This window comes from Bidens hawaiensis, unplaced genomic scaffold, assembly GCF_021521415.1.
Source record: "Bidens hawaiensis isolate Kalapana, Puna unplaced genomic scaffold, B.hawaiensis_p1.1 tig00004192_1, whole genome shotgun sequence".
In the NCBI taxonomy this organism is placed as follows: domain Eukaryota; kingdom Viridiplantae; phylum Streptophyta; class Magnoliopsida; order Asterales; family Asteraceae; genus Bidens; species Bidens hawaiensis.
Genome location: NW_027491249.1, coordinates 672,654 through 693,696, shown reverse-complemented (window position 1 = coordinate 693,696; position 21,043 = coordinate 672,654). Strand labels below are relative to the sequence as shown.

Genomic DNA, 21,043 nt, shown 5'->3' with positions numbered 1-21,043 from the left:
CAAACTCAGGTCAATGAGAAACTGGTTCGAGTTCAACCCGGTTTTGACATTTGTAAATTCCAAATATGGAACCAGTTGGGGTTGGGTTGAGACCGGTTGGTGTAGGAACTGGTAGAGAGGGTGTATAACCGAGAGCGTTTTTTGTGTTTCTAACACTTTATTTTTTCTTTTTTAGTGTTTGTACGGTCAGAACATGGTTCCTTTGGGTTGTAATCTGGATGGTCCAAAATGGTTCCACTTCAAAGCATATTCTAACCGGTTCCTTTGTCATTGGTTCCAACCTGAATCGGGTCGGCGGGTCGGGTGGACGAACAATTTTTGTATATCTTTGGGCAGGGTATTAGTCTATTAGACAAATAAGTTGTGGGCTTTTAAGCTTTGGGAGTTTGGGTAAATGGGTCGCCAATTGAACTTAATTTAAGTTGGTAGTGGGTTAATTTAAGTGGGTGATAGTTTAAGATGGGCTTATTTAGTTTTAGAATAGGCTTAATTAGGGGGTGTTCGGCCTAGCTTATTTATTCATGCTTATAGCTTTTTTAGCTTTTTTATTACAAAATAAGCTCAGTTTGGTGTTTTTTTAGCTTTTAAAGCTTATGCTTATAAACTTATATAAGCTAATTTGAAGAAGCTTATTTAAATATGGTTTTTTAGCTTATTTGTGTTAGGGTGTAAGTTACTCATTTGCTCTCAAATGATGGTGGATTAATAATTATTAAAGCAACTTATTACTATAACAAATTAAAGAATGGTGAATTTAACAACTTATTATCAACTTGTAGAATATAAGCTAATCCAAACACTTAAAAGGAGCTTATCAAATAATAGAAAATAAGCTATAAGCCACTTTAAAATATAAGCATAAGTGAAAAAATAAAAGCTAGGCCAAACACTTTAGGAGTTTTGGCGAGTTTAATGAGTAAGAAACATTTAATTAATAATTTTCGGGTCACGAACACATTTTTGTGGGTGCCATTTAACCTGCTCATCAAATTGAAAAAATTCTGCCCATATGTTTTTTTAACCTGCTCATCCTTCTCTTCTATTAGTATCGGGTTGCATTCCGACTCATCCGATTCTATAGGTATTGAGTTTATGGCTAAAGTGGCCGCCGCAACAATCAAACTTGAAGATACGACATGATCAACGAAAAGATATGTGCCAGTTGATTGAGAATTGGCTCATCTAGTTCTACTGAATGACTACTCCGTTGAAACCTCAAAGCATGACGCTAAGATGTTCAGGGAAAGATTTCGTTTAAAAAATTATTTGTAAAAATTGTTGGTGATGTATACACCAATTCGACTGGTTTTGAAGTAAAAAGAGTTTTGAGATAGTTATAGAAATGCATGGGGATAGTGGTAAGAGGCCTGCCCTCTTAATGTGGACGCAAGCTCAATTCCCTTTTGAGCCAGTTTGAAGGACATTTAGGCGCAGAGACGAATCAGGGCTTTAATCCGACAGGAGGTGAGAGTTTACGATTCCATCCGGTTCCCGCGCATCAGGGGTATGGTCTCACGACGGTCGAGTCGACCTTGGAAATAGCCCCGAAAAAGTAGGTTTACACGTGAGATTCTCTGCCATTAATTTGTTTAAAGTTATCCACTTAAAAAACAGGAACGTAAATATGCGAAAGAAGACCATACGAACAAGCTTTTAGAAAGCATCAAGTTCTATAATTAACAGTAATAGCATATATTCGTTAACTTTCTAAGGTATGTAATATACAGTTGTTTATAGCAACAATAATGGTAAGTATATAATCTATTGAGTATATTTTAATGATATATGGAAGCACTTTGCATCTGCTTACAAGTTAATTGCACTAAAATGTATTGAGTTTGATAGCAGTCATGTAGCATAAGGGGCATTTTTTTCAAGTGAAAGCTACGTGACAAGCGTTTTTAACTTTGTCGTGGCACCAATACGAATGCCCTAAGGTCCCGTTTAGTAGATAGAATCATTTGAAATTTAGGTTGGAATTGGAATGTTTTCCATCCAAAATCATGTTTAGGAATGGAATTGGAATGTTTTCCTCCAAATTCCTTTAATCATGGGATTTCAACATTCCTCCACTCCATTGATGGAATTTTACACATTCCAATGGAATGTTGAGTAATTACCATAATAAACCCCTTCACACATATAAGCAATTCGTCTTCCAGCTGAACAATTTATACACATATAATCATAAAACCACATTAATCAAACTCTAGTCCACCATAAATCAACAAACTTGAAGTGAACTTGTAGATTCCAAAATCAACTATACAAATAATTGAATGATTAACCATAAATCAAAGATGAAAACTTGAACCAACACAAATTCGAGCGATGAAAAAAATCAAGCGAAACAACAGAAATCCCAAGCAAGTCAAGATGAGGAACAAGATGTCGATTTCGAGGAATTGTACGCCGCTTGCTTGGATTTTAGGTCACCACAGGCACATAATAATACAGTTTTGGTGGTTGATTCATAATTCTCATACACATTCTGTTGTTTGTGGAGGCTATTTAGAACAATTAAATTGAAGCTATTAATTTTGAGTTCCAGACTTTGTTGGGAACGAAACAGGTGCAGGAAGACAAGGAGAAGAAGTTACAGGAAATTAGGGGTGGTTTTTTAGGGCAATTTAGTCATTTTTTATTTTCTCTAGTTCAAATTCCTTTAGCAAGTTTACGAACCAAACATCTTGCTAATTTTAATTCCAATTCATTTGAAACATTCCAATTCCTTTCTAAACTTTCCGTGAACCAAATGCCCCCTAAGTGTTTTAAGGAAATGTATTTCTTTCCATTTAACACCAATAAATCCTTTCCGGAGCTTTGCCTAAGGCAACAAAACACTACTAATTAGTTTAAAAAGTACATAATATCATGGAGAGAATTTATATACAAGATAATCTTAACATGAGAACAGTGAAAATAATATCAATCTATCAAAAATAAGAACGTATGAAATAAAACAGCTACAACACCAATTTTACATTTTTCTGCATTTTAACCTTGTAACCTCACACTGAAACCAACATACACTACACTGTCTACAAGTCTGAGCCAAGTTTTGCGTTTTTCTACGTTTCGACCTTGAAAGATAGATCCAGGACTTTCCAAACTTGATCTAATCAACATAATCCCCTGTAAGACATTAAACACATGATATAAATTACTGTTTCAAATAAATTACAATTTTAAACTATTACAACACATATCCTACTTGTCCAACATTAATTATCTTTACTTAAACACAAAGGGGCCAAACTTCATTCAACCATTGTTCATTGTTCAACTGTCACGCCACTTATTCATGGCAAGTGGGTCAAACGTTTACTAGATCATACTACTAGAATATTGTCAACAAACCACTTATTAGAAGTTATCACAATATAACTACCTCTTATCTTAATAACAAGTCAACATGTTTGTGCAACAATTGTCAACTTATAAATGACTTACAAGTTAGAATACTACTAGTAGCTAGCATAAGTCAACACCATTTTAACATGTATACTACAACAACGTGCATTTTATCGTACATAGGTCCAAGATATATGAATACCAACTCCACATGAATATATTCCAAGATTACATCCTATTTGTATGCTACAACTTTACAAACTAATAAAATAAAAAAACTATTTAAATTTGTAAAATATATAAATATGTTACGTTTTATCATTCATTTTATATAAACTTTGAAGCTTTTATCTTCATTTCCCATATATCGTTTAAATATAGTTATGCAAAAATTGGGATGTTACAACGTTTGCTTGGCGTCAGGGCCGGCTCCGAGAAAGCAAAAAAACTTTTGGGCCGAAAGCGAAATTTTTTTTGAGCCTTAACTACAAGGAGTATTTTATTGAGTTTAAACAATTTAATTTTTATATGGGCTTACTCGGTTATATTTTAGGTTGTATAGAAAACTTTTATATAAAAAAAGAATTAAACATGTTTCAAGTGAGGCTAGAAGCCTAGAACCCACAACCGAGTAATATCCATTTGCCACTAGACCAAGCTAGTGATTATGTGATTGTGTTTAAATATTAAATATTCATATTGTTTTTAATAAAAATACATATATTTTTTTTTAAAAAAAAAAAATTTCGAACCTGTGGCTATCGACCATCCTGCCGCCCCCAAGGGTCGGCTGTAACACCCACAAAATTTTGGTTTAAATTTGACAAAAAGTATTTATGAAATAAGTAACGGAAAAATAAGATAAAGAAATGAAGACATTTTTATGCTAAGGAAAATAAGTATGGAAACTCCATCCCACATGGAAAGTAAGAAAGAAATGGAAGCACTTTATAACGAAGGAGTTTTGCTTGATAATGTTCTTGTATAACTAACCACTCTTACTAGTCCTAGCGAAGGGTGCGAAGCACCCGACGCGCACGGACTCGGACTCAGACGATGGGCGTAATGTGGCGTTTTGATGGAATAAGGGCCGCTTTAGTATTTATGAGCTATGATCAATATGTGACAAGCTACTAAAGACCAGAGACTGAAAATGAAACTTTAGCATCTTCGCGATACGCGAAGATGACACGGGACACGTGGCAGACCGGAGTGACACTAGTGCACCTTCGCGATACGCGAAGATGCACAGATTCAGGCTATAAATAGGCAGCTATGGGGATGAAGTCTCCATCACATCACACACACTTTACCTCGGTTTTCGTGCCAAAATCCCGTCATTCTCGATACGCTCGTTGTCTAGAATTACGTGCAAGCAGGAGTGTTGCCCACGTGAAGTTTAAGCATTTCATAGATAAGCCATACGAGGTAGGGGTTCTGCCCGATTATTTTATTATATATGGCTTAGACCATAGTCAGGGGTATAGTCTATACCTTGATCAGATAATAAGTGAAATATAACTTTCATAAGATAAGGTTATGAATAAAATATTATTATTTATTATAAAGATATTTCTTATGAATGAAGAAATGGGATATATATATACGTTTTTTCATGATGAAGAAACGTAGTATATAAATGTTTTATAAATGAAATGAATATTAAGGTAAAGGTTATGCAAATAGACTTAAGGTATATAGCTAGTAGATCTAGTTATTTATAAAATATTATTCTCGTACTATAGGTCCGAGATAAAGAGCAAGCATTTATCAGTGAGATCCATTGATATCACAAAAGGTGAATACGTCCAAACCTTTTTATAGTGTGAAATGTTTTATGACTTGAATACGTCTATGTACTGTATATTTTGAAAAGATATTTACTCTTTAAAACTATGGATTGTTATCCATATGTAAAAGAGTTATGGAAATATTTGCATGAGGGTTGGTTCAAATCCTCTAAAACGTTTTGATACAAGGTAGTACTAAACACTTAGGCTAAACACATGTGTCTGGATCCATACATAAATGTTTTGTAGTGGGAACACTACAAATATACTGACCATGAGGCAAGTGACTGTCTCTTGGGCGAGTGAAGTCCGATTATGTGGTCTATTGGTATTTTTAGTTCCGATGAGATGGGATGAGGCCCACTGAGTTGTTGAATGCTATTGGTTTTGTGTCATAACAAAGAATATTTGTATATGATTATGTATGATGAATTATGAAAACCTTTTTATTGAGTCAGCGTTATTCACCAGTACATAGCTGACGTATTTTATCCCACATTTCAGGAAAATAGTAAATGTTAGAACAGATAAGCAGATTGAGGACATAGTCATTAGAGGTGATCTGATGGCTCAGATATTTAAAATACTTTAAAGAATCATATTTTAAAATGACAGGTATTTTAAAACGGGTATTAAATTCCCGAGATTTCAATATAATGATATTTTATTCAAAAGACTTCCGCTAAAAGAACATAACTCAGATATATTTACAAAACAGGTACCAACTATAGGTCATACGCCTAGGCCCTAAGGCGGGGTGTGACAGGTTGGTATCAGAGCCATCAATCTTAACGAATTAGGTATTTTATTATACCTAGGCTTTGATCAGGAATAAGTTTATGATGAAATCATTAGATATTCAATTGAGAATATCAAAAGAGATAATCATGGAGCAATTAAAAATGCTATGGATAAGATTGAATCTTATTATTTGGATATATTGGTACTAGTAAAATAAGTACTTGATAAAAAGTATCTAAAATGCCATTATTAAATTGCTACGGATAAGATATAACAATACAAAGTACGAATAAAATAGGAACGTACACCTATCCTTAACCTCACACGGATGCTCCATCGTCAATCTAAGTCGAGGATTATTTCAACCTTCGTCTAGAAAGAAGAAAAAACGATATATGGGAATAGTTCTACTTCATCCCATATCTAAAAGATGCAGATTGCAATGGAGGAAGAATCGGATTCCTTCGATCCCAATATCTCATTAGTTGAGATTATTCTGAATTAAAAAGATACAAGGAGCAGGATCAAATAGATCCAAGAAAAACAATGATGTAATGACCTATCCGAAAGAGAATCCTCAGAGACAGGAAAATTCTAAATTTCCAGTAATCTAGGATTCCTACTTTGTTTGTACTCAAGACAAACGTCCGAACATAGATTATAATTCCTTAAAAGGAATATATAACGTCGAAGTGATTATGAAGCCAAAGTAGTGTTTAAGAAAGAAACAAAGATAAAAGAAAGGAAAAAGAAAAGGAAAGGAAAAATGAGAATACTAAGGAAGTTGATTATTCAATGGAAGAAATAAATAAGGAAACATAGTAGTGATATTACGCACTCATGTAACTATAATGTTCCCCGAATACTGGAATATTTTGTAAGTATAACAAAGAAAAGAAAATCCTTCCAATAAAGTTAGAAGTAACAAGAGCAAGGAAAACTTATGCTCACTATAAGGAAAAGAGAATCAAGGAAGCTATGATTCTATTTCTTGAAATAATCAAGGGCATTACTACAAGTCAAAGCCAGTCAAAGAAATATTGTTTGTTAAGAAAACAAAAGAAGCTTGCGATAGCTCTATGTTTGATAATAATTTAGGAGACAAAACCTGTAGCTTTAACAAATGTTTAGGCTTATAGTCCTGAAAAGAATATCATGGTATAGTCACTCTAATATGACTAGAAAAATAAGAAGTAATTATTTTCATTAGTAAACAAATGAAGAAACTATTTAACATAAATGTTCAAAGGAGAAACTCTTAAACGATAACATACCTTGAGGATAGAGACAAAGTACAATCTAAACAAGGAAATGTTTAAAGAATTTATTCTAAAGAAATTTTGTTCACTCTACAAGATGGATTAGATTTAAACCAGTTACAAAATCACAAAATTTATAGTACAAATTTCAAGGAATTAATTTCCTTGAATATTGTTAATTGGTTTCACATCTAGTTACTCCGGAATATGATAAGGTAACTAAACATATGTATGGGATACAAAAAGAGAAATAAGAAACTTGGAAGATCCAATATGTCACAAACTATTGAATCAACTATGGAAATAGCCAGATATTTAATTAACAGTATGGTAAGAAATTTGGAAATTTAGAAAGATGATGAGAAAGATAGAAAAGATACTTCCAGGATTGTTTGCAAAACTTTTGAAAGGAAACATGTTGAAAAATGCTGACTAATACATAAATGCACATATTGCAATAGAGAAGGTCACTAAATAGAAGAATGTAGAAAGAAATTAAGAGTATGTTTCATATATGAAGAAAACGGGTCATTTAAAGATTGTCCGAGAAGAAAGGATAATTAAGAATGAAATATGACAAGACATTAGTGACATAAGAAACTAGAACCAAGGAAAAAGAATAAACATGGAAAGTTAGATAGATTAGTTAACTCTTGTGCATAATTCTAACTTGTGGTTAAACATGAAAATTTTAGCAAATGGATTGTGTTAATACACAAGAATGCTCATATCTTTAAAAGAAAGATAATCGAGTATTTAAATCTGATAAGATTTTCCGACACTAAGAGAGCAGATATCATGTTAGTGTAATTTATCATCTTGAAGGAAACGAGAAAGGAAAACATAAATTTCATGTCATGAAATATGAAGATATACAAGGATAGTATTGAAAGAAATTTCTAACAAACCATAAGATATGTAAGAAAATACAGCTGATAGGACATCAGCTATGGTCGATCAAAAGAAAAATAAACTCAAAAAAATATATGATGGATAGTATATCAAATATGATTAAGTAAAGGTATAAAGGTACTATCGGAATATAAGGAAAAATCAATGATCGGAATCATAAATGGAAAACTGAATCCAAGAGGTAATGTAACTAACATCAGTAAATGTTTAGAATACAAAAGGTGAGGTAAATGATTAAAAACAACTGATCATTGTGTTTAGCAATTTACAAATCACTTATGATGTTCTGAACTATTGACTGATTACATCATATGAAATGTAAAGTTAGCAACAGACCCAAACAATTCAATCATTCTGTAATTAAATTTGAGAATCAGATTAGAAAGAATCTAATCGTAAGAACATCCACACCCAAGACAACGATGACTAGGATTTATTTCAAGGTGGGGAGAATGTAACATTTCGGATAGATCCCCTATTTATGTGGCCGAAATATTTTCGAGATAGTAATAGGAAGAAATGAGATAAAGAAAATAAAAGCATAGTATGGAGATGAGAAAACTCCATCCCACATAAGAAGTGGGAAAGGAACGAAAACACTTTATAAAATGAAAGAACAATTCAAACGTTTGAAGATATGCTCCGAGCTTGTGTGATTGATCTAGGAGTAAGTTGGAATAATCACAGTCACACAAGTATTCAGGCCACACCATTTGAAACATTGTATGGAGAAAAAGGTAGAACATCTGTATATTGGTTTGAAATAGGAGACAATCAAATGTCTGGATCTAAGATAGTCCAAGAAACCACGGATAAGATACTTTGAATCTGTGAACGACTTGAGACAAGCAAGAGATCGACAAAAGAATTATGCTGATATTCACCGTAAATCGTTAGAATTTCAAGTAGGCGATAAAGTCTTATTAAAAGGTTCCACCTTTGAAAGGTATTGTATGATTCAGTAAGAAAGAAAAATTATGAATCGGTATTGTAGCTTATCGTTTACGATTGTCAGAAGAAATGAAAGGCATACATGATGTATTTCATGTTTCTAATTTATGCAAGTGTTTGGCTGACGAAACTTTAGCTATACCTCTAAAGGATATTGAAATTAACGAAAAACTAAAATTTGTAGACCAACCTTTACAAGTTGAAGATTTAATAAGGTGCATAAACGTCAAAAGCTAAAGTTAGTCAAAATAAGGTGGAACTCCCGAAGAGGACCAGAAATTTACTTGGGAGTTAGAATCAAAAAAGAGAAAGAAGTATCTACATTTGTTCTAGCGAATCTCGAGGACGAGATTCATTTCAAGGTGGGGAGGATGTAACACCCACAAAATTTTGGTTTAAATTTAACAAGTTTATAAAGTTAAAGGACTAAAAGTATTTATGAAATAAGTAATGGAAAAATAAGATAAAGAAATGAAGGCATTTTTTTGCTAAAGAAAATAAGTATGGAAACTCCATCCCACATGGAAAGTAGGAAAGAAATGGAAGCACTTTATAAGGAAGGAGTTTTGCTTGAGAATGTTCTTGTGTAACTAACCACTCTTACTAGTCCTAGCGGAGGGTGCGAAGCACCCGACGCGCACGCGCATGGACTCGGACTCGGGCGAGGGGCGTAATGTGGCGTTTTGATGGCGCACTTTGCACTTCGCACGCTCTGAAAATGAAACTTTAGCATCTTCGTGATACGCGAAGATGACAAGAAAGGCAACTTCGCGATACGCGAAGATGCAGGACATGTCACGGGACACGTGGCAGACCGGAGTGACACGTGGTGACACGTGGCAAGCCTACGCGATGACTCACCTAAGCTAGTACACCTTCGCGATACGCGAAGATGCACAGATTCAGGCTATAAATAGGCAGCTATGGGGATGAAGTCTCCATCACATCACACACACTTTACCTCAGTTTTCATGCCAAAATCCCATCATTCCCGATACGCTCGTTGTCTAGAATTACGTGCAAGCAGGAGTGTTGCCCACGTGAAGTTTAAGCATTTCATAGATAAGCCATACAAGGTAGGGGTTCTGCCCGATTATTTTATTATATATGGCTTAGACCATAGTCAGGGGTATAGTCTATACCTTGATCAGATAATAAGTGAAATATAACTTTCATAAGATAAGGTTATGAATAAAATATTATTCTTTATTATAAAGATATTTCTTATGAATGAAGAAATGGGATATATATATATATATACGTTTCTTCATGATGAAGAAACGTAGTATATGAATGTTTTATAAATGAAATGAATATCAAGGTAAAGGTTATGCAAATAGACTTAAGGTGTATAGCTAGATTGTAGATCTAGTTATTTATAAAATATTATTCTCGTACTATAGGTCCGAGATAAACAGCAAACATTTCTGAGTGAGATACATTGATATCACAAAAGGTGAATACGCCCAAACCTTTTTATAGTGTGAAATGTTTTATGACGTGAATACGTCTATGTACTGTATAATTTGAAAAGATATTTACTCTTTAAAACTATGGACTGTTATCCATATGTAAAAGAGTTGTGGAAATATTTGCATGAGGGTTGGTTCAAATCCTCTAAAACGTTTTGATACAAGATAATACTAAACACTCAGGATAAATACACATGTGTCTGGATCCATACATAAATGTTTTGTAGTGGGCACACTACAAACATACTGACCATATGGCAAGTGACTGTCTCTATGGCGAGTGAAGTCCGATTATGTGGTCTATTGGTATTTTTAGTTCCGATGAGATGGGATGAGACCCACTGAGTCGTTGACTGCTATTGGTGTTGTGTCATAACGAATATGATTTGTATATGATTATGTATGATGAATTATGAAAACCTTTTTGTTGAGTCAGCGTTATTCACCAGCACATAGCTGACGTATTTTCCCCACATTTCAGGGAAATAGTAAATGTTAGAACAGACAAGCAAGACAAATAAGAAGATTGAGGACATAGTCATTAGAGGTGATCTGATGACTCAGATATTTAAAATACTGTGAAGAATCATATTTTAAAATGACATGTATTTTAAAACGGGTATTAAATTCCCGAGATTTCAATATAATGATATTTTATTCAAAAGAGTTATGCTAAAAGAACATAACTTTGATATATTTATAAAACAGGTACCTACTATTGGTCATACGCCTAGGCCCTAGGGCGGGGTGTGACATCCGCCGTGCTTGGCGTGGACTATTTACAATGGATCCACCTAGATTCGAATTAATGAGTTTGATGAACCATTGTGAATCGTGACGGTGGTTCGTCATAACCACCACCATACTTGCGGATGGCGAGTGCCAGCATATCTTCTGGCTCCATATCTTTTCTACTAGGTTTGGAGGGGCCCGTGAATTTTACACGCTGAAAGTCCTTTACTTGCGGCGAATAATTTTGATGAACCATTCCGAATCGTGACGGTGCAGGTTCCTCATGATGACCATAATCCTTTACGCGTGGCGAATAATTTTGATGAACCATTGCGGATGGTGTTGGCGCTTCATCATGACCACTATAACAGTTGGGGGCGAATGCCTCCATTTCTTTTCTATCGGGTACGCCCCTGGGTTCCATTAACTTTCCACGCGGAAGGTCCCTTACGTTTGTTTGTGGATAATATACGATTTTGATGAACCATCGCGGTTCGTGATGGCGCCTCCTTACGACCATTATAATAGTCAAGGGCGGTTCCCCACTTTTCTCTTCTACTAGGTACACCCATGGGTCCTATCTTACTAACATGAAAGTCCCTTTCGATTGGTTTTTGATAATTTGCAATATTTGCAAAGTATCCACCCAGGTTCGAATAATTTTGATGAACCACCGCAGATAGTGAAGGTGGTTTGGCATCAACACTATAATAGTTAAAGTAGCCAGTTGTAGAGTTGTTGCGCACTACAGCATCAAGACCTGGTGCTTGAGCATAGGTTTGACCTGGCCAATGATCACCGCTCCCAATAGGCGAGTTCCCAACTTTTTGAAAAGCCGAGCAAGACGGAGCTTTAACGTATGCTTTATAACCCACCGCGCGTTTATCGTCGGTCGGGAACTGAGATTCATCGTCACTATTGTCCGTGGATGATACATCTTGATCATAATACATTTTTGTTGAGTGGTAAAAGAATAGTTTACATGAATATGGGTTGGTGTTTAAGCAAATGCAAGAGATGCTGTAGTCCACCAAGTCAATGTCAATAGTCAACAATTTTTTCTCTTTTTTTAGAATCGCATTGATACTCAATGGTATACCAATAGTTAGCCACACATTTGGCATACCATTCCAACAATTATTTAGTAAAGCATCAAGTTCCCATCAGAGGTAAACATATGACTAATAATAATAGCATAAGTCACTGCTAGAAAATACACCTTTAATACGCGTCATTAAAGGAGGTAGATGACACGTAGAAGCGTATCAAGGAATGCCATGTCATAAAAGAAAAATGACATGCATTTGTGTGTCAACTGTTTATGACATGCATTTATGTCACTCTTTTACGACACACAATGTGTGTCAAGAAAACCTCTGTCATAATTAAGATGACCTACATTTGTGTGTCATAAATACGTGTCATGATTTTAGCCGTTTTAAAAATATATATATTTCTTTTTGTAGAATTACCAGTTTTCACATTAAATGACAATTAATAATCATAATACAAAATAAAATACATATGTAGCAAAGCAATCCATTTCATAACATAATAACAAACATTACAAAGTTAACAATATTTTTTCCTAAATTAAAGTTTCAATACAAAATTTCACCGCCAAATTACGTTTGCAACAAAAGTCGACCAATCTTCACGAATTCCTACAACAAATAAAGTAATTTCAGATTAAAAAAAAAACAATCTTAACTCTATATATATTACTAGTAATTATCATAACTAGTAACTAGTGTTATACATTATTTCAATTATATTACATGTATGTACCTTGTCCAGAAGAGAATTTTAGGAGCCACACACCAACTGGCCTCATGTGTTTAAATTGAATTGTGCCTATCTGTGAATAATATTATAACTGTTAGTTTACAATGACAACAAGTGGTTCCAAATGATATTATAATACACATCACCTGATAAGCAAAGAGATGTGAGCTCTTGAACCTGTAGGACTAACCAGTCACCAGATATGTGGTTACATACCGGGTCCTTCTCAATGAGATGTCATAAAGGGGCCACTGCAAGATGTCTCGAAGTTGGCTATTGCAAAGGTGAAAATTTTCAGAACCATAAAAATGCATTATAAACGTACTTTAAAAGTTGTTATCAATAATTACCTGTCTTGATGAAAGAGTTGACAGGAGGATTTTCACATGAAAATGAACTGTAAAACGAACACTCCTGTCGAATTAACAAAACAATACATTAATAAAAAGTCTAAACAAATAGTCTGTAAATGAAAAATAAAAAATCAAAAACAAATAGTCTGTAAATGGAAAGTAAGGTTACTTACTGAAGAAATCGAACCGAGCTTAAATGAGCTCCAGCTTTTATTGTGGCTCAATTAACAAATTTATTAATTGAATGCATCTACATCCATTCATTTATGTTAGTAAATGTTTGTTTATAGCATTCGTTCATTAACTTTCATTTATGTTCGTTAGTTTATTGTTTAAGTTCATCCGTTTATATATTTCTTTGCTTATGTTCGCTTATATTCATGACCCCTTTGTTTATCCTATTAACGAACGGACAAAAACACGTTCATTTTCTTAACAAACGAACACCAAAAATCGTTTAATTGTTCACATTCGATCGCTTGTTTAGTTAAAGTTAAGCGGACGACCACAAACATGCCCCGTTCGGGTTCGTTAGGTTTGTTTACAAGTCTACCTAAATCAATTTATTAAACAGTTATGTCCATACTTAGGTCAAAAATACTACTTTTCTACTCACACAACTATTTCATGTGTTACATATATATACCTAAACATACAACTTTCTCATGTTATGTAAAAAAATGAAAAAAAAATACTACATTTTTATTACCATGGTGAAGTATCCCTGCTTTTCAGCCTATTATTTCTTTCATCCACACTGCAACAAAAAAAGTCAAACAAGTATTCGTTATATTAGAAAAGAATGAGGTTCTAGAAACTATTTAAAAGGAGTAACTCACTTGTATTAAAGATGAATGTTAATGCACCGAAAGTTATCTAAGCATCGCGTTATTGTAACACCGCCGTAAATAACCTGATCCTGCTCCACGTCTATTGGATCATAGATGTACACCATCGTCTGTCAAAATTTAAAATATATTTAGTAATTGATACAAAAACAATATATAAACTAAGCGGCCATTTTGACCCATTTACTTATGAACGGGCCGATTTGGCATATACCTGTTGCCAATGTGTAGGAGGATCCTCAGGTGCGGTGGAAAGTACAAGTGCATCATCTAGACTGGCTCGTTTCCTCCGATAACTACCAGAAGTCTTTGTTTCAGTTGACTGTTCAACAGTTATAAGCGCTCGGTTATTATTAGGGGTCCACCAAACTTAACATCAAACCAAAATGCAAACCCATGGAAAGGAGCTGAAATAAAATAATATTAATATTCAAACAACTGTCAGATTAAGTTATCACAATATAAGCAAAGGACTTTACCTCCAATCATAGATTGAAACTTAAAGTTTGATGTCACTGATTCTGCTTCTTTTTCTGTGACTGCATAGCAATCCACATGCTTTACCTGTTTCCACTGAAAACAAAATTTATAATATATGAAAATAACATTAGTTTCTAGAATTGAAAATAGGTACCAAATGCGGCCATGTAAGAACATTTTCTCCACTGATCGTCTCTACAGATGGCACCTCAAAGGCGCAACATTTTGCTACTTGCATTATTGGAGACACTGCAATATATATGAAATTATTAATATTACACATACATGATGTTGGTAAATTAAACTCATATTATCTTTTTAACTCACTGTAAATCCCATAGACATTCCGCCAGAAATCAACACTTTCTGCAATCGGTCGCGATTTGTAACAGGGGCCATGTATAGCTGCAGAAATACAAGTAAAAAGTATTAAAATTTATTAAATTTCATATTGTTTAAAAGTTGTAAATGTTGACAATTAGGGATGAGCGTTTTCGGTACGGGTACCTATTGGTACCATACCGGTACCGAATTCGGTACCGGTATGGTACCGTCAGTACCGAATCGGTACCAAGTTTTGAGTTTTCGGTATCGGTATGGTATCAGTACGGTTCGGTACGGGCTCGGTATTTCCCGAATTTTTCACGAAATACCGGTACCGGTACCAACTATTTCCGAATTTCGGGATCGGGATTTTCGGGATCGGTACCAGTACCATCCGGAGCTCATCCCTATTGACATCATTAACAGCATTATACCAAACTGCTAGAAGCGGCAAGACATACATGATTCGCAATATTGAGATAATTCCTGTACCACAGCCAAAATTTAAAACAACCTATAATACAAGCAATTAAAAAAAAATCATATATTAAAATGAGCAAATGAAAGAAGCTAAAACTACAACGAATATAAACTAATCACACCACAAACAAGTTCTCAATTTCAAATACCTTAAATATTGATACTGAAAATGTAACACCCCGGCTAAAGCGGAAACGCCCGAGTGTAACATACAGATTGCTCAAACACACGTGACACTATTAGGTGACCATAATAACATTATTTCATTTAAATCTTCATGTAACACAAGTTTATCAAATAATACAAGTTGTAACAAATAAATAAACAAATGCTAGGTTGTTCTTTGAATATCCTATAAGCATGCTATGTGTCTTCTAACTTTCATCCTCGTATCTTTACACCTGTAACATATGTATAAAATAAAGTCAGCTATAAATAGCCAGTGAGTTTCCACAGTTTAAGTACGTACGTAAAAACCATACAATTCATGGACAAGTGATAAACGAACAAGTAAGTCCTTTACAGTTGGTAACAACCAACGTACTTGGGTAATCGCGCAAGTAAGGTCCTTTCCAATTGGTAACAACCAACGTACTTGGATAATGAGGCCCTTTTCCACTCGATACAAATGGACCGGAGTGCAAAGGGAGGCGTATGATCATACTTAATGAGGCTTCACAATCGTGCAAGTAATATTCGTGCAAGTAGCACACAAGTCCATATATGAATTGTAGTTTGTAATAGAAGAAACAATGCTTGAATTTTTATAAGGATACATATGCTACCCCAAAACATTAAAACTTTAAAAAGGGGTGGTGAAAAACTCACCTTGAAATCGAAGACAAACTTGTAATAAAAGCCGAAAGCACAATAACGAAACCGAAGCAACCGAAAGTGCGTTAAAGAATCCGAAACGATTGAACTTCTCGAACTATAAAATAAAATCGCATATTTAAAGACTATCTAACGGGATTATTAAAGTTAATTATTGTCCAATTTTATTGGAAATATATATTGTTTTATTTAGCTTTTATTATTTTAAGGCATGAATTTATTTAATATTATTTTTAGGCTTTAACGGAATTTTAACGAACCAAGAATTATTTTAATATTATGATCTTAACACTAATATGTGAGTTAAAATGTACGGATTTTAAACGAGAAATTTATCTAGTACAATTATTTTAGCGTTTATAAATATCTAACGAAAAGGAATATAAAGTTGATGCAATAAGCTAACGGTTTATAAACTAACTTTAACGGTTTAAAAATATTTTCAGCTAACAAATTGAATTATAGTTTACCAAATTATCTTTACCGAATCAAAGTTTAACGGATTAAAAATAACGAATTAAACTCAAAAGAATTATGGTTAACGAAATAAAGTTAACAAACCAATTAATCTTAACGGATTAATGATTAATGAAATATAAGCTTAACAAATTTTAAGGTTAATGAATTGAATCTAACGTAACGGAATCTAAACGAGAAATTTATCGTTTTAACGAGTTTGGAAGTTGGTTTTTACATGGAAAATGGTGAGATAAAACTTATACTTATTTATAAAAAAAAAATATTGTTTAGTTTAAAAGTGGTTTTATTGATTTAAAATGATTTTTAAATACATAAATCATTTAATTAATATAACTAAACAAGCTGTTAAAAGAAAATACAAAAAAAATATAAAAACGCTTGACCCGGGTTTCGAACCCGGGTCCTTATGTCCATAAGCACACACAGTAACCAACTGCTCCAGCTTGTATGCTTGAACTTGGAACAGAAACAAAAATTTATATATTTTAACATGAAGTTCATCTTCTTCCCATAGAAACCCTAAATTTCAATTCTCCTAATTAGTTCCATATTAGTTTAATTAAGGTTGGGGGTTTTAATTAACGTTGAACAATGAAACAAAACTAACTAACTATTACCTGTAAGTATTTTAGGTTGACGGCGACAGCGGATGGCCGGAAAAACGGACTGTAAGGAATCAATGGCGTATTATAGAGTGTTTGTTAGATCAATTGATGGTTGTGGACGAGTTTAGCTTTAGTTAAGGGTCCTATTTATACTAGTAAATGGGAGCGTAGGCTCGTTAATGGCATTAATTTGATTAACCCGAATTCCGGCGAATGACAAGGGAATTAAACCGCAATTATAGAGTGTTATAGTATAACTAATATATTAGTTATCATATAATATCGAGGTTTAAAGTCGTTCGGCTAATTTAGCGGGTCAAAGAGGCGAAGATTGAGGTGTTTGGAGGTTGGCCGGAACCGATTTCCGGTGGCCAGAAAGCCGGGCCGGAAAAACGGGTAGGGGGGAGGGTTGGGTGGCTGGGTTTTTAATAAATAATATATTTTGAATTCCAATGTTACACATTAGGCCCTTGTACTTTTCAAGACTCTTAAAAACATAGAGTAAACTAATCTTTCAAAATGAACCTTGAACTTTAAAATGTCTTATAAATGTAACATAGGTTTATAACTTAGAAAATTTTGAAACTATACTCTTATAGTTCGCGAGTCGGTTGAATAGAAACGTTAACTCTCGAAGTTTTAATAATTGACCGCAAATAAAAAGAATGCTCGAGCGATTAACTTCAATCGTCGGGACTATTTATTAATGATAAATATTAATAAATAAAAATACATCGAAACGAATTTGAGATATATATATATATATATATTAAAATTGCAAATGAACAAATTGCATTACAAACTGGTTGATTTTCTGTAACATTTGTTACTTTTCAAACCCGAATACCCAACCCATTTCAAATTTTTGGTTTTTGTTTACAAATATATATATATATATATATATATATATATATATATATTTGTAAACAAAAACCAAAAATTTGAAATGGGTTGGGTATTCGGGTTTGAAAAGTAACAAATGTTACAGAAAATCAACCAGTTTGTAATGCAATTTGTTCATTTGCAATTTTACAGAGCATTTGTGCATTACACATTGCAAATCAGAGATGGACATAAGATACGCTCTAATTCATCAATTCAAATTGTGATTTCTAGTCTAAAAACACAAACCTAGGGTTTCAAAATTGCAATCATTGAATACATAGGCTCCAATTCGCGGATTCAAACTAAAGTTCCGGCAAATTAGGTACAACTACAGGAAAACGTGTTCTAATTCGATTTCCAGTTCCAAAACACAAAACCTAGGGTTTCAAAATTACAATTACTGAAAGATTAATCAAAATTGAAGACGGAAACACAAAACCTAACCGAATTTATGCACCAATTTTTAGCTTAATCAAAATTGAAGACGGAAATTGATCTGTTGATGCATCAGTAGATCTGTAATTGCGAATCTGAGCCGTAATCGTGAAAAAAGACAAAGACGCCATGCATCAGCAGATCCGTAAAGCCAATTTATGTACCAATTTAACACAACAAGTAAAAGATTATACCGTAATAGCGAGCAATCCGAGCCGTAATCATCAATTAGATGCAGATCCGTAAATCCAGAGCCCTAGAAATCATCAATTGGACTTATGAGATGAGAGAGGTCAAATGATGAGAGGTGGAATTAGGTTACTGCCATGGAAGATGTGCTTAGAATTAGGTTACTGCCATGAGAATTGAAAGGTGTACGATGAGATGAAAGTGGGTTTTGTAACAAGCCCTATAAATTAAAAAGTGACACTTAAACATGGCATACACTCAAAAGTGTATTCAATGTTTTTTTTAACCTTTAATGACATTAAAACAATTACACGTAAAATGCTTGTCATCGTTTCTTCAAGTTTTAATAAAAGATGACATATTTTAGTGATACGTGGTTTTTACCTGTTATAAAATGACTATATGTCATAATTGGCGTGTCATTAAAGGTATATTTTTTAGTAGTGAGTTCATTAAGTTTTTAAGGTATGCACGTAAAATCTGTCTGTCTTTGCTAATAAAAAAAAATAATTTAGGACACATGTCAATTTAACGTATCACATTAAATTGTCGCATTTTATGTACTAAGTGAATATAAAAAATGTAACATGTTAACTTTTTATTAGCCTTTTAAACTATTTTATCACATCGTTGATGCGTTGGGCATTATGAGTGTTGTGATAGGTGAAGTAATTCTCGGCTCGGAAAATCCAATCGAGAGGGTTCGAGCCATCAATGGTTGGTGGTTTGTGGGAGTTGATCGTGGGGTGGCGGCTGGTGTTGATTTCTGTGCCCGGGGCGTGGGACGGGTCATCGGTTGATTAGTGAGTTGCATCTGTTGTTGCATCGGTGACTCTTAAAGTGGGTTAGTGTCTAAGAACAACATAGAAGGAATAAGAACGCTAAAACAGTTTTCTTATTTTATTTCTCAAACAAAACGTACAATATATAGAAAACCAAAACATGATACTAATTGATAAGGAAGGAAATTAAAGATTAGTTGGAGTAATTTGGGCTTGATTGCTTGCCAGTGCTTTCTGGATATATTTCTTTGCCAACTCATCCACATCTATATATATATGCGCTGATAAGATGTTGGAGTATCAATGGACTCATCTTTATTCGAATGATTATGATTATTATGAACCATCGCGAATCGTGACGGTGCTTTCTCATGACCACTATAATAGTTGTTGAAGTTGGTTATAGAGGCGTTACCGCGAACTACATCATCAAGATCCGGTGCTTGAGCATGGGTTCCACGGTTCACACTAAGCTGACTAAGCTCATTAAGTGATTTCCAAACATTTTTAAAAGCAGAGTAAGATGGAGCTTTAATGTTACTCATGTAATATTCCACCCTGCGTTGATCAGATTCGTCGTTCCTATTCGCCGTTGATGATAACATGAATGGAGGAGCTTGGGTTGCATAATCACTGGAATGGGTTGAAGTTTTAAACACAGGCTAGAAATAGTGTAGGGAGTCAATGGCATCAATACTCTAAAGCCTTCTAATTTTAAATTCATTTTTTAACATTCGTTGATATTATTAGTTGGTTTTGTGATTTGTTTATAACTAATTAACCCTCTTGGCTTTGTTGGTTTTATGTAGCGGTGTCAACGGTTTGGTTTAAAATCATAAAACTGTTCACCGTTTTCATTTTAAGGTGTTTTCTTTAGACTTTCGGTGGGTCGGTTTTAAAAGTTTGAAACCATAGTAAATGGTTTGGTCTACGGTTCTCGTTTAAAACCGGCCGACGAAACGACCTTAAAGTTTAAGCATATTTTTGTTTTGATTATTTTATTTTATATTTCTATCTATTTATAATGTTTTATGTTTTAGTAAAAATAAAACTAGCTTATTAACCAAGCAATACTTTCTATTATTTTATATGTAATAATGTTCAAGTAGAATATATTACTTTGAATCATATTCACGCTTTCTTTTGTTTTAAATCTTTGTATGCGTTTAGTGTTCAAGTTTATGGATCATGTCAATACTTTCTGGTTTCCGCATTTTTTTAATAGTAAATTTGCTTTATTTTTTTGTGAATTTTAATCTTTTGCATAAGAGTCCATAAAAGGCCAATCCGTAACCAAACAAACTGTTTATAACGATTCACTTTGGTTTGTTTTAAATTTGAATGATTCGGTT

At 33.8% G+C, this 21,043-nt stretch overlaps 1 pseudogene; it reads right to left on the bottom strand.

Moving 5' to 3' along the window:
- Positions 1-14,193: 14,193 nt before the first annotated feature.
- On the bottom strand, positions 14,194-20,236 carry LOC143625681 (putative protein arginine N-methyltransferase 6; annotated as a pseudogene).
- Positions 20,237-21,043: the final 807 nt, after the last annotated feature.